Source organism: Lissotriton vulgaris, chromosome 5, assembly GCF_964263255.1.
Source record: "Lissotriton vulgaris chromosome 5, aLisVul1.2, whole genome shotgun sequence".
Lineage (NCBI taxonomy): Eukaryota > Metazoa > Chordata > Amphibia > Caudata > Salamandridae > Lissotriton > Lissotriton vulgaris.
Genome location: NC_141693.1, coordinates 1,517,352,855 through 1,517,366,377, shown reverse-complemented (window position 1 = coordinate 1,517,366,377; position 13,523 = coordinate 1,517,352,855). Strand labels below are relative to the sequence as shown.

The window sequence follows — 13,523 nt, the reverse complement described above, 5'->3', positions numbered from 1 at the left end:
CCACTACACAAAGTTTTGGGCATAAATCAAGACATAGGTAAAAGATTGAATCAGACTCTTGACCCTGCCCTCAGGTTAGGCTGCTCCCTACGCCGCACAGCACCACCTGTGTGTCTGTTCCCCCAGACCCGCTGCCACAGCTGCTGTGAGTTCGCTGCTCCTGTATCAGTGCCTGCTCTCATTTTATAGCTGTTTCTTTTGCTGCATTTCTGTCTAATTTACTGTTTGTCTTACACCATTTCTGTTGTTTTTTCTCCGTTTTTCTTGTATTCTTTCTTTCCACTCTTCCCGCTCCCCTTTTGCATTCTGTCTCCCCGTTTTCCTGTCGCTGCCTCCCTGTGGCCCGCCCCCGCTCGACGATTTGCCGCCCCACTACCGTGGAGAAGTGTGGCTCAATGATTATGAGAGCGGCAGACCTTGATGCAGAGGTCTAGCCCAGGACCAGGGTTCAATTCCCCGCCTCGGCGGGTCTTGGGCTCAAAATTCCACGGACCTGATAATTCTCGTCTCGGTGCCTATTCCAATCATGGAGTCCCACTCTGCAACTCTGGGCAATAGCTCGCTTAATCTCCACAACGGCCCCCACAACGCTAAGGATGCCTGGCCTCCACCTTGGGGGTGCCCAGGAGTGGACGCCTCACAGGGAAAGCCAGGCTGGGTTCCACAGCGGTATTCGTACAAGCGCCTTGAGACCCTTGCGGGTGAGTAGTGCCCTATACAAGTATCAATTTATATTTACATATACATTTACTCCCGCCTCCCAACTGTTCCTCCCTCCCACCGCCCCTTATATGGTGGCCGTTGTGCAGCCACACAGCTGGCACGCCGAAGGCGTGCCTAAGGCAAGTCCGTCTGTGCCCGTCCGTGCCTGGACCGTGCCTAGTGCCAGAACCCCTGGTCCCTGCGTACACACGACAACCGCCTCCGCTGTGATGCCAGCACCCTCCACGCACTCCGCACCGGATGATCACACACCTGCTTCCAGGCCTCCCCGAAGCGTACCTAAGGACCCTTCTCCTGGCGAACTGCAGCTTCACCAGCACCTGTTCCGCCAACCCACCCACCAAGATAGATCGCAACCACCTCAGGATGCATTCTACTCAACACCTGCTCCGGCCGCAAACAAGCCGTCGAACTCTGGGACCTACTTGACTCCACCTCCCCAGACGTCGCCTTCCTGACAGGGACCTGGATGAACCCCTCCTCGGCACCCAAGATCGCCATTGCCATCCCTGATGACTACAAGATCACCCACAGGGTCCGCACCAACGGTACAGGAGGAGGAATCGCCATTGTCCACACGAACATTCTCAGAATCTCAAGCAGCACCGACGACACCCTAAGCACCCCCGAACACCTGCACTTCCTGATCCACACCGATCCCAACACCACCCTTAGAGGAAACCTCATCTATAGACCCCCGGACCCTGGCCACAGTTCAGCGACTCCATTGCCGACTTCGTCAGTACACACGCCCTCACATCCACAGACTACATCCTCCTCAGGGACCTGAACTTCCACCTCGAGAACAACAACAACACCTACTCCACCACCCTGATTGACAACCCCCCAACCTCGGACTCAGACAGCTCATCACAACACCCACCCACTCTGCCGGCCACGCTCTTGACCCCATCTTCTCTGCAAGCTCCCACATCTCCTTTAGCCACACCACTGAATTCCATTGGACCGACCATCGCTGCATCCACTTCACCTTCCGGAAAGCCACCACGCATCACCGCACCCAACAGATCCCTCACCGCTGCTGGAGCAAAGTCACCGAAGACCAGCTGAACCCCACCCTGGCCCGCAGCCCACCCGCCGACCCTACCGACCCTGACACTGCCGCCTGCAACCTCAGACAGTGGATCGACGACTGCGCCAACATTCTCACCCGATCGAGAAACCCTCCAACAGACACACCAACAAGAAAGGACCTCCAGGTCTCCAAGCAAAACTGTCGAAAACTCGAGAAGAAATGGCACCGCGATCAGACACCGGACAGCTACGCAGCCCACAAGAACGCCACCCGCAGACACCATCACCTCATCAGATCCGCCAATAGAGCCTCCTTCAAAGACCGCCTGGACAACAATGCACACAACAGCAAAGAGCTCTTCAACATTGTGAAGGAACTCTCCAACCCCAGCTCCAACACCAGCGACATCCCACCCTCACAAGACCTGTGCGACTCCCTCACCACCTTCTTCTACCGCAAGATCGCAGACATCCACGACAGCTTCAACACCATGACCGCCCAACAATCACCGAGACCTCCGACCTCACGGCCACCATCCACACCGATCCCCTTCTCACCTGGACCAACATAAACGACGACGACACCATCACAATCATGAATACCATCCACTCCAGCTCGTCATCAGACCCATGCCTACACCACATCTTCAACAAAGACAGTGCCACCATCGCACCCAATCTCCGCAAGGCCATCAACATCTCCTTCAAGACCGCAACCTTCCCAGAGAGCTGGAAGCACGCAGAGATTAACGCCCTACTCAAAAAACCCAAGGCTGATCCAAAGGACCTCAAGAACTTCCAACCCATCTCCCTGCTCCCTTTCCCGGCGAAGGTCATTGAGAAGACCGTCAGCAGACAACTGACCCGCTACCTCGAGGAGAACAGCATTTTGGACTCGTCCCAGTCCGGGTTCCGCAGCAACCACAGCACCGAAACTGCGCTCATCGCCGCCACCTGTGACATCAGGGCCCTGCTGGACAACGGCGAAACCACGGCCCTCATCCTCTTAGACCTGTCATCCGCCTTCAACACTGTCTGCCACCGCACCCTACGCACACGCCTCCACGACGCTGGGATCCTAGACATGGCTCTGGAATAGACCACCTCCTTCCTCTCTGCCAGAACCCAAAGCGTCCGCCTACCCCCTTTCCTTTCCCAAGCCACCAAGATCATCTGCGGCATACCCCAGGGGTCATCCCTCAGCCTGACATTGTTTAACATCTACATGACACCGCTCACCCGCGTCGCCCGACTGCACGACCTCAACATCATCTTCTATGCCGATGACACCCAGCTGATCCTCTCCCTCACCAGGGACCCTCTCACTGCCAAAGCCAACCTCCACAAAGGAATGAAAGCCATCGGCGCGTGGATGAAGAACAGCCATCTGAAGCTGAACTCGGACAAGACAGAAGTCCACATCTTCTGCTCCACCCCCTCAGCCTGGGACAACTCCTGGTAGCCGATCGCACTGGGAACTGCACCAACACCCACCGACCATGCACGGAGCCTGGGGTTCAGCCTCAACTCTACTCTCTGCATGACAAAGCAGGTCAACGCTGTCGCGTCCACCTGCTTCTACTCCCTCCACATGCTCCGTAAGATCTGCAGGTGGATCCCCACAGAAACAAGAAGAACAGTCACCCAGGCCCTCGTCAGCAGCTGGCTGGACTACGGAAACACCCTCTACGCAGGAGCCTCGGGCAAACTACCGAAACGACTTCAACGCATACAGAACGCCTCTGCACGCTTGATACTCGACATTCCTTGCCGCAGCCACATCACACCCCACCTGAGAGACCTGCACTGCCTCCCCATCAACAAGAGCATCACCTTCAAGCTCCTCACCCACACACACAATGCACTCCACAACACCGGATCTGCATACCTCAACAGACGTCTCACCTCCTACACCCCCAACTGCCAGCTCCACTCAGCTGACCTCAGCCTCGCCACTGTGCCCTGCATCTGAAAAGCGACCTACGGCAGCAGATCATTCTCCCACATCGCTGCCAAGATCTGGAACACACTCTCCATCCTCCTACGACAGACCCCTTACTCTACTGACCTTCAGGAGACTACTCAAGACCTGGCTGTTCGAGCAGTAGCAGCACCCCCCCCCCCCAGACCCTCACGGGTGAGTAGTGTGCTTTACACATTTTCTGATTGATTGACATTGTCTTAGTTCTTCTATATAACTTGAATTTGACATCAAACATGGTATAGGATCTATTTGTGAATTAAAGGGCTTTGACGTCAGAAGCTCTTCGGCAGAAGATTAGGCAAAGCAGAGTGGCGAGCTTGATGGACATATTTTTTCTATTCAGGGAAGTATTATCCGGCCAGTTAGTAAAAAGATCTAGAATTAACTTAACATACCAGAGACTCTGGTATTTGGATTTAGAAGGCCTTCTTAAACAAAAACCGTTCATTACTTTGCAAACAATGACATTTTTACCTACCGTTTTACCGTTGACAAGGACATGGCCAGCAGAGATAGCCGATCTATAGCAGTTGATAGTTCTATAGCTGAGAACCCTTTCAAACTGTTCAACAAGGAAGCTTACTATGTCAACAATAGATGCCTCTAAGGAATTCAAGTTCCTTTACAGGCACCAATGTACCCAGCTTCTCCATATGTTATTATATATGTAGTGAGTGCCTGGGGCCCATGACTCTTCGGTCTAACAGGAATCTTGAGTTTCAGTCCGCAGAGATGGCGTTTTTCCTGCAAGGTATTCCGCTCTGAGAGCGATCTTGTGTTCCAGAAAGAACATCCACATTTTTTTGTCTAAATTCGAGAGGTCTGCAGATTTGGTACCTCCCAGACGATTTATATAGGCTACCGCGGACATGTTGTCATCTTTAAGATGACTGATCTGCCCTGGAGAGAGTGTCTGAAGCTCATCCAAGCGAAAAGACCAGCTGTAAGTTCCAAGTACTTTATGTGGTGAGAGGACTCCTCTTGCGACCAGATACTACTAAGTGTTCTGATCGAGAAGGCAAGCTCCCCAGCCATGAAGGCTCGCATCTGAGTCTAAAACAAACTCTGGTATTGAACCAAAAATCGCTTTGCCACTCCACACGTCTAGGTTCCTGAGCCACCAGGCTAGTTCCTATCTGGCTTTCTGATCTAGGGAAATGCGATCTCCGTACCAAAGGCCAGATCTTAGGGCTCTCCCTTTTACCCTTTGGATGGCCCGATAGTTTAAGGGGCCCAGGAGGAGGAAAGGAGACCCAGTAGTCTGGCTAGCTCCCTCAGATATAGGTTTTCTTGTTTCAGGACGTGTCTTATTTTCTTCCTGATTTTGGGTATTTTCTTTTAGGGGAGTAAAAGGAGACATCTCGTTGTATCTATGGTGAAGCCTAGGAACACCAGAGTTCTGGAAGGAGTCAAAATCGTTTTTTCTTTGTTTATGATGAACCCTAAGCTTTCTAGAAGGTTCATTACAGTCTTCAGATCTTGGACTGTTTGTGCTTGAAATTGGTATAAGTGGATTTACCAGATGAGTTGGAGAAAGGGTTTGGTGGACTTTGGCCATTGGGATGGTGAAGTAAGCATCTTTTAGGTCCAGTCTGTAGCTAGTCTCCCACTAGTAATAGATCCCTCAGGAGGTGGATGCCCTCCATTTTGAAGTGCCTGTAAACCAAATATTTGTTTAGTTGTCTTAAATTTATCACAGGTCTCCAACCCTTGTCCTTTTTTTTTACGAGAAAGAGTGTGCTTATGAATCGCAAAGCTTCCAGAGGGACCTCTATTATCGCTCCTTCCTGAAGCATAGAGGAGATTTCCTCCTCTACTATTCTCTGTTGATCTAGAGAGAGAGGGATGTCTCTCGAGAAAGAGGTTTGTATAGGAGTTTCTGTAAAGTCTATCATAAATCCCATGATGGTGTTTAATACCCATGGGTCTTGAGTAATTAATTTCCAATTCTGATAGAATAATTTGAATCTGCCGCCCACCTTTTGGGGGAAAGAAGGGGAAGGGAGAGGGGAAGAGTACTCACTTGGTGGGTTGTTGTTGTTGGTGGATCCACGTGATCTAAACCCTCTGTTGTGAGGTCCTCTCCCTCTCTGGGGGTAGAATTGAGGAGGGTTGTTGGAATGATAACCTCTTCCATAGCCTCGGGATCTTGAGTAGGGAGTTTGATTGAAGCGACCGGAAGAGAGGCCCCTTCTTCCGGTCCGGACAAAAAGGTTAGGGTGAGGGGTGGTGTTAAGCCAGGTAAAGTACCTAAAATAGAAAAGTAAAGACAGTTATAAGAAAGTAATAAAGTCAACGTATCTGCTCGGAGCCGCATTTAAAAGAGGCAGATTTGTGGCCATGCCTATTATTTGTTTCTAATGTTCTGTTCTGGAACCTTTCAACTTTGTGATGTATGAAGCTGCTTGGACTGCATTAAAAGAAATATGCATAATGGTAGCCTCAGTTCTTGTAATGAAATCCCAGTTATCCACATCCCCCGCTTGCAACAGCCCTGAGTAAAAACCGTCTAGATAGATAACACCTCAGCAAACCGAGGCAATACTGAGTTCAATATTTCCCATGGTTAACGTGATCCTTAGAGCTAGCTCAACATTTTAACCAGGGTAGTGCCTGAGAGTGGGAATACTATTTTAAAATTGGTCAAGCCTTTCTCAGTCTTAAAAGGTGCTTGGCCCTTCTAGTTTGATTAGTTGATCTTAATTTTATTGTTTGTATTAATCCGTAATGTAAAGAAAAAGCAATATTTTACTAAACAGTAGCAGATCATTTATTGAGGGTTATTTGAATGAATCCTATTGTATTTGAGTTACTAACCCACAACTACCACTAAAATGAAGCCTTCAGCACTCGGCCTCGCTATCCCAAGAGAGCCATGTCACAAATAGGAGCTGCTGGTACTTCTTTGCAAATCAGTAGTGCCTAAGGCACTGAGACACAAGCAGTGTGAACAATAAAATGGCAATGAAAATTATTTCAGTGCCATTTTATCATTCACAAAGAATGCCGAAGGCTTCAGCCTACCCAGGAGCTGGGATGAAGGAGGGGCGTGTCCTCTGCTGCATGGAGGACTGGTGACGAGGCTGGCCGGGCACTGCAAAAGTGTGCAAGTCAGTTTGACAAGCTGTCTTGAGCCAGCCAAAGTGACATCTGAACTTTGAAGGTCTCCACCCAGTTCTCTTGGACAGATGGGTGGAGACCAAGCACAGGCCTACAGGACCTGAATGAGCATCTAGCAAGCCAGCTCCACCCAATCCAGGCGCTGCTCTCATACAGCATGAGAGCAGCCTCTGGACTGGTTAGGGAAGTTTCCTCTTCCACTGGTGCCCGTCAGAGCCATAGAATGCAAGGACACATAGGATGCAGCCCTGGTATGTGCATTTATTCTATTTTTAATGTAATTGTAATGCATGTGTGTGCTTTTATTTTGTATTCTTTTTTAATGTAAATGTGTTTTGGGATGCAGTGGGCACTTCGTTCACCGCTTCGCTTTTATATGTTACAGGTACCAGCAGCTTCTGGTAAAGTAATAAGTATAAAGGAGCAAATTGTTAACCTGGTCGGTGAGTATGAAATGAGAGATTCGCAGGAGGTCTTGTCAGACATAAACCTAACTCGAAATTGGTCAATAGTGCTAGTGATAACTGAATTTGTGTTTCTTTTCTCACTATGTCAGTGGGGAAGGAGGAAAAAATGAACGTTTCCTGCTCTTGCAGACTGTTCTAGGCTTCTGTCCCTTCGCTGCATTCTAGGGAAATTGGGACACTTCCTGTTCCTGTTTTATTTGCCAGTCACTTGAACTCGAGCCTCACTTTCAGTAAAAGCCCATGGGACAGCTGAGCTAACACAAGGGTCTGGAATCAACAAGCTATAGGAAAAGAAAAGGTAGGGATAGTTAAGGCTCACTTAACCAGAAACTACTAATGTGACCACTGATCATCAATGCAGAAGATCAGATGGCGAGAGGTCTGGTGACACACAAAGGTGGGAACTCAGAGGCCATCAGGGAGGGAAAATCTTTTTGACCATAGCTCACCCTCAGTCTGATTTAATCTCCAAACAGCGGCCCTCCGAGCATTGAAAGGCCAACCGATAGACCTGAGATAATACTTCACTATACCTAATATACACCTGCCCCAGAATCAGCTTCATATGCATGTTCTGTTTCCAGGCAGGTCGCTCCCCACGCCGTACAGCTCCACCTGACTGTGCCCGTGTTCCCACTCTTGCTGCTGCCGCGAATTCGTGCCGTCAGTATTCTGTCTCTGCTTTCTCTGTTTCCCTATTTGCCTGTTTTCTACTTGCCTGCTGTTTTTTATTCTATTTGCCTATTTCTGCTCTTTATTTTTCTCTGTAGCTCTCTGTTTTTTACCTTTAGCCTTTTTTGTCACTTCCCCTTCCTGCTGCTGTGTTCCCTGTGGCCCTGCCCCCGTCGCTCACCATTAGTTCCCGCACCTGCCTGCCAGCTGCTCCTCCCTCCCACCTCCCCTTCTAAATGGCGGCCATCTGCGCCAGTCCACGCCTGGACCACACCCAGTTCCAAACCCCCCGGCCCGCGAGCTCACGATGCTAGACACTGATACGACGCCAACATCCTCCACGAACTCAACACTGGCCAATCATCCACCTGCTTCCAGGCCACCCTGAAGCTCACCCATAGACCCTTTGCTGCCGGAGCTGCTGCTTCACCAGCCACCAGACACCTGCACGTCCTGCCACTCCAACCATGGCAGGTCGCAACCATCTCAGATGCATACTGCTCAACACCCACTCCATCCACAAGCATGCCATCGAACTCTGGGACCTACTCGACTCTTCTTTACCGGACAACTCCTTCCTGACGGAGAACTGGATGAACCCCTCCTCGGCATCCGACAGTGCCATAGCCATCCCAGACGGCTACAAGATCACACGCAGGAACCGCACCAACAGACCAGGAGGAGAAATCGCCATCGTCCACAGGAATACCCTCAGAATTTTGACCAGCACCGAAGACACCCTCAGCGCCGCTGAACACCTGCACTTCCAGATCCACATCGAACCAAACATGTCCCTCAGAGGAATCCTTGTCTACAGACCCCCTGACCCTGGCCGCACCGACTCCATCACTGACGTTGTCAGCACGCACGCCCTTGCATCCACAGACTACGTCCTCCTCAGAGACCTGAACTTCCACCTCAAGAACGCCAACAACAATTACTCCACCACCCTGATTGACAACCTTTCCAACCTCGGACTCAAACAACTCATCACGACACCCACCCACTATGCCGGACACACACTCGACCTCATTGTCTCCGCCAGCAACCACGTCACCTTCAGCCACACCACCGAACTCTGGACCGACCACCGCTGCATCCACTTCTCCTTCGAGAAGCACAACCACCCGCAATGGATCCCCCAAAGCAGCTGGAACAAGGTCACTGAAGACCAGCTAATCACCACCCTCGCCCGTGACCCACCAACCGACCCCACAGACACAGACACAGCCACCAGCAACCTCAGGCAATGGAGCAACGACTGTGCCAACACTCTTGCCCGATCAAGAAACCCTTAAACAAACGCACCGTCAGAAAGACCACCTAGTTCACCACCGACCTCCAGGCATCCAAGCAGACTTGCCGTAAACTCGAGAAGAAGTGGCACCACAAACAGACACCGGACTACCACGCATCCCTCAAGAACGCCAGCTGCAAGCACCACCAACTCATTTGAACCGCCATTTTATGACACATAGAGAGATAGTGGTATTGTTATAGGATACTGGTACCCAAAGGGTGTATTCACTAGGTGTATTTTGCCTGGTCTGTATTGGTATGGTGCTACAAGGTGGAGAGAACCACCCACCTCCCCAAGTCCTGTGCCAAAGCTGCAGCTCTAGTACGTTCTGATCCCTAGCAGAAGTTAGATTTAAGTTCAAACAGAAAATGACAGCAATAGCACAGGTATGTCAGCATTAATGTATACACAGATCATAGTAATGTCTTCATTCTTTTATTCATATTTGTAGAATGTTCAAGACAGCCAACACTTGTTTCGTCGCTTCAGTATTATCTATACATGCAACTTTTTCAAGGCTTCACTGTCTTCAATTAGACTTATTGTCGTGTGGAAATAATTCATGGGGAATTTGTAAATTGCAGGGTCCAAAATCACAACGCTCTCTCTTTTCTGCATATGAGTAATTCACTTTCAAATCTTGTGTTCTATGTCCATAGTCCTCACGCCGTCTCCTCGTGTACGCCAAAAGGACCTCCTTCAAGGAACGCATCAACAACAATGTGCACAACAGCAAAGAGCTATTCAACATCTTGAAGAAACTCGCCAACCCCAGCTCCAGCTCTAACAACATCCCACCGTCGCAAGACCTCTGCGACTCCCTCACCGCCTTTTTTCACCACAAGATCATAGACATCCACAACAGCTTCAACACCCAGACCCCCGACAGCCGCCTCAGACTCACCGCCACCCAGCCACACCGGCCTCCTCCTCTCTTGGAATCACGTCAACGATGACAACACCATCAAAATCATCAACACCATCCATTCCGGCTCACAATCCGACCTCTGCCCTCACCACATCTTCAACAAAGCAAGCTCCATCATCGCACCACAACTTTGGTAAATCCTCAACAGCTCCTTCGAAACCGCCACCTTCCCGGAGAGCTGGAAACACGCCCAGATCAACGCCCTACTCTAGAAACCCAAGGCAGTCCCAAAGGACCTCAAGAACTTCCGGACCATCTCCCTGCTCCCGTTCCCGGGCGGAAGTCATCGAAAAGATTGTCAACAGACAACTGACCTACTTCATTTAGGAGAACAACACCCTGGACTCATCCCAATCCAGTTTCCGCAGCAACCACAGAACTGAAACCGCCCTCAGTGCCACCACCGACGACATCAGGACCTGCTTGACAACTGCAAAACCATGGCCCTCATCCTCCTGGACCTCTCAGCTGCCTTTGATGCCATCTGCCACCACACCCTACGCACTCGCCTCCATGACGCAGGAATTTGTGACAAAGCCCTGGACTAGATAACCTCCTTCCTCACCGGCAGAACCCAGAGAATCCTCCTCCCTCCCGATCCGAAGCCACCAAGATCACCTGTGGCATACCCCAAGGATCATCTTTCATCCCGACATTTTTTAACATCTACATGGCACCGCTCTCCAACATCCTCCGATCGCACAACCTCAACATCATCTCATACGCCGACGACACCCAGCTGATCCTTTCCCTCACCGCCAAAACCAACCTCCATGAAGGAATGAAGGCGTCAGCGAATGGATGAAGAACAATCGCCTAAATCTGAACTCGGACAAGACGGAGGTCCTCACCCTCGGCTCCACCCCCTCCGCCTGGGACGACTCCTGGTGGCCGGCCACGCTGGGAGCTGCATGACACCCACCGACCACGCACGCAACCTGGGGTTCATCCAGGACTCATCACTATCAATGACCCAACAAGTCAACGCCGTCTCCTCCTCCTGCCTCAACACTTCAACACCCTCCGCATGCTTCGCAAGATCTTCAGATGGATCCCCACCGGAACCAAAAGGATGGTCACCCAGGCCCTCGTCAGCAGCAGACCGGACTACGGCAACGCCCTCCACGTGGGATCCACTCACTGATAAACTCCAGAAAAGACTTCAAAGCATACAGAACGCCTCCGCACGCCTCATTCTCGACATCCCCTGCCACAGCCACAGCCACAGCCACATCACAGCCCACCTGAGAGACCTGCACTAGCTCCCCATCAACAAGAGGATCACCTTCAAGCTCCTCATCCATGCTCACAAAGCACTCCACAATGCCGTACCAGCATACCTCAACAAACAACTCACCTTCTACACCCCAAACCACCAGCATTGCTCCGCTGACCTCACCCTCGCCACCGTTTCATGCATCCACAGAACAACCACTAGCGGCAGATCATTCTCCCACCTCGCCGCCAAGACATGGAACACCCTCCCCATCCACCTGCGACAGACCCAGGACCTGCTGACCTTCAGGAGACTACTTAAGACCTGGCTATTGGAGCAGTAGCAGCACCATCCACCCCCCTTGAGACCCTCACCGTTGAGTAGTGCACTCTACAAATGCTCTGATTGATTGATTATACAGTCATTCGCCTTGTGTCACGAGATCCCAGGAGGGAAACTGTACAGGATTCAGGGAGACACATAGGAGAATACAGAGCGGAGGTATTCCAGGACGTCTGAGTCCACTACATTGCGAATGAGATCCGTTTCCACATTCCTCACAGAGATATCATGTACCTATACTGTTTTAGGAGATGGCTGCCAGTAAACCAAGTATCAAGCTCAAAAATCTGAAAAATTGTTAAACTGGAAGGGGTCTCTAAAACGTACCCTTGTCACTGCATCCTTTCCACTGACATTTTACTTTAGGTCTCTCTTAAAATGTCTCATTATGACTGAGTATATAAATCCTGGCTGTCAGAAATCAGTCTTTTCTGCATGGTCACCCTGGAGTTTTGGCCTTTTGCTGGATCCTATATTTTTGCTGCCTTTAAAACTCGGTGCTTTTTTCCTGCTTACCAGTAGTAAAGTGCCTGTTCCCCCCCTCATACATGGTTAATTTGGTCCATTCTTCATTGAAACATGTAACTTGCCTATATGTCGCTAGTATATGGAGTAGGAAGTGCACCCTGGACCTGGAAATGACAAGACCCGAAAAGGCATTTTCACTGTTGCAGGGCTACCTGACCTATGTAGAAAATCAAAGTGTAAAATAAATAAAACTAACTGTTGTACTGCTAATTTGGGAAAGGGACTGGCTAGAAAAACAATTAAACAACACATTTTTTATTAGCTATTAAAAATCCTATTCAGTGGTGAAAACAGATTTTTAAAAATAAACATTACGGAAAGGTAACTTTCAAAAAGTTACCCTTTACCTGCCTGAACTGTGCTAAAGCTAATTAGCATAAATGTCTGGAGTTCCCAGCCAGGGATTAGCCTTGAATAGGTGTGAAAATGGTGTTAAATACCTCCTGGAGGAAACAATAGGCTGACCTGAATGGTCAGTGAAGACTTCTCTGAGTTCAACAGAATATGCAGGGTGGGGGCTGTATGGCTCCTTTTCACAAATCCTGCTTGACAGGTCTTTTGAGTCACATGTTGCACTTGGGGTATAGTTGAAAGGGAGAAAACAGGATTCTAAGACAATTTTTGTGTCTTTCCACTCTGGTTGCTGAAAGACCCTGACTTTGGCCTACCAGACTTCTGTCTCTGGGTTTGATGTGAGTACAGTGCCAGCTTCAAACTGGATTTTAGTGTCAGATGTGGGAGGACAATGGAATTACTATAGTACTCTCCCGACTCACACCCCAATCCTCAGAAGCCAAGTTTAGTGTGACCAAAGACCTTCACCATCTTGGATGTGCCCTGACACATTGCATTTTTGGCCTATTTGCAGTAAAGCAAAAAGGAACTGCTGTAAAACAGGTAGGTTAGGGCCTGGGAACTGTTACCCATTTGGTTAGAGAGAGGCTAGGAGACACCTGCACCCACTATCTAGTGGCAGGTATAAATGGGGCACCTGAAGGCATCCATTGCAAAACACTATCTGTACCTGCAGAAGATCAGAAGACAGCTGGACCCACTGCCTGTGACCAGAAAGGAACTACTCTCTCTTGTACCCAGGTCAAAGACGTGGACTTTTATAAGGGGCAGTTGGCTGACCTTTTGTGTGGCTACAGAAAGACAGCAAGCTGCAAGAGGTCTTTACCTGGAAGTGCCCAACCGACCAGTAGCAA

The 13,523-nt window shown here is 50.0% G+C and overlaps 1 protein-coding gene across 4 annotated transcripts in view; it reads left to right on the top strand.

Moving 5' to 3' along the window:
• Positions 1 to 13,523, top strand: part of EPS8L3 (EPS8 signaling adaptor L3) — a 164,050-nt gene that overhangs the window by 13,975 nt on the left and 136,552 nt on the right. Inside the window, exon 2 of one of the 4 annotated variants that reach the window (XM_086923582.1) lies at positions 7,248 to 7,301. The exons of the other annotated variants lie outside the window; for them this stretch is intronic. The gene's annotated coding sequence lies outside the window, so the exon portion shown is untranslated. The remainder of the gene's footprint in view (positions 1 to 7,247; positions 7,302 to 13,523) is intronic. 4 annotated transcript variants of the gene reach the window in all.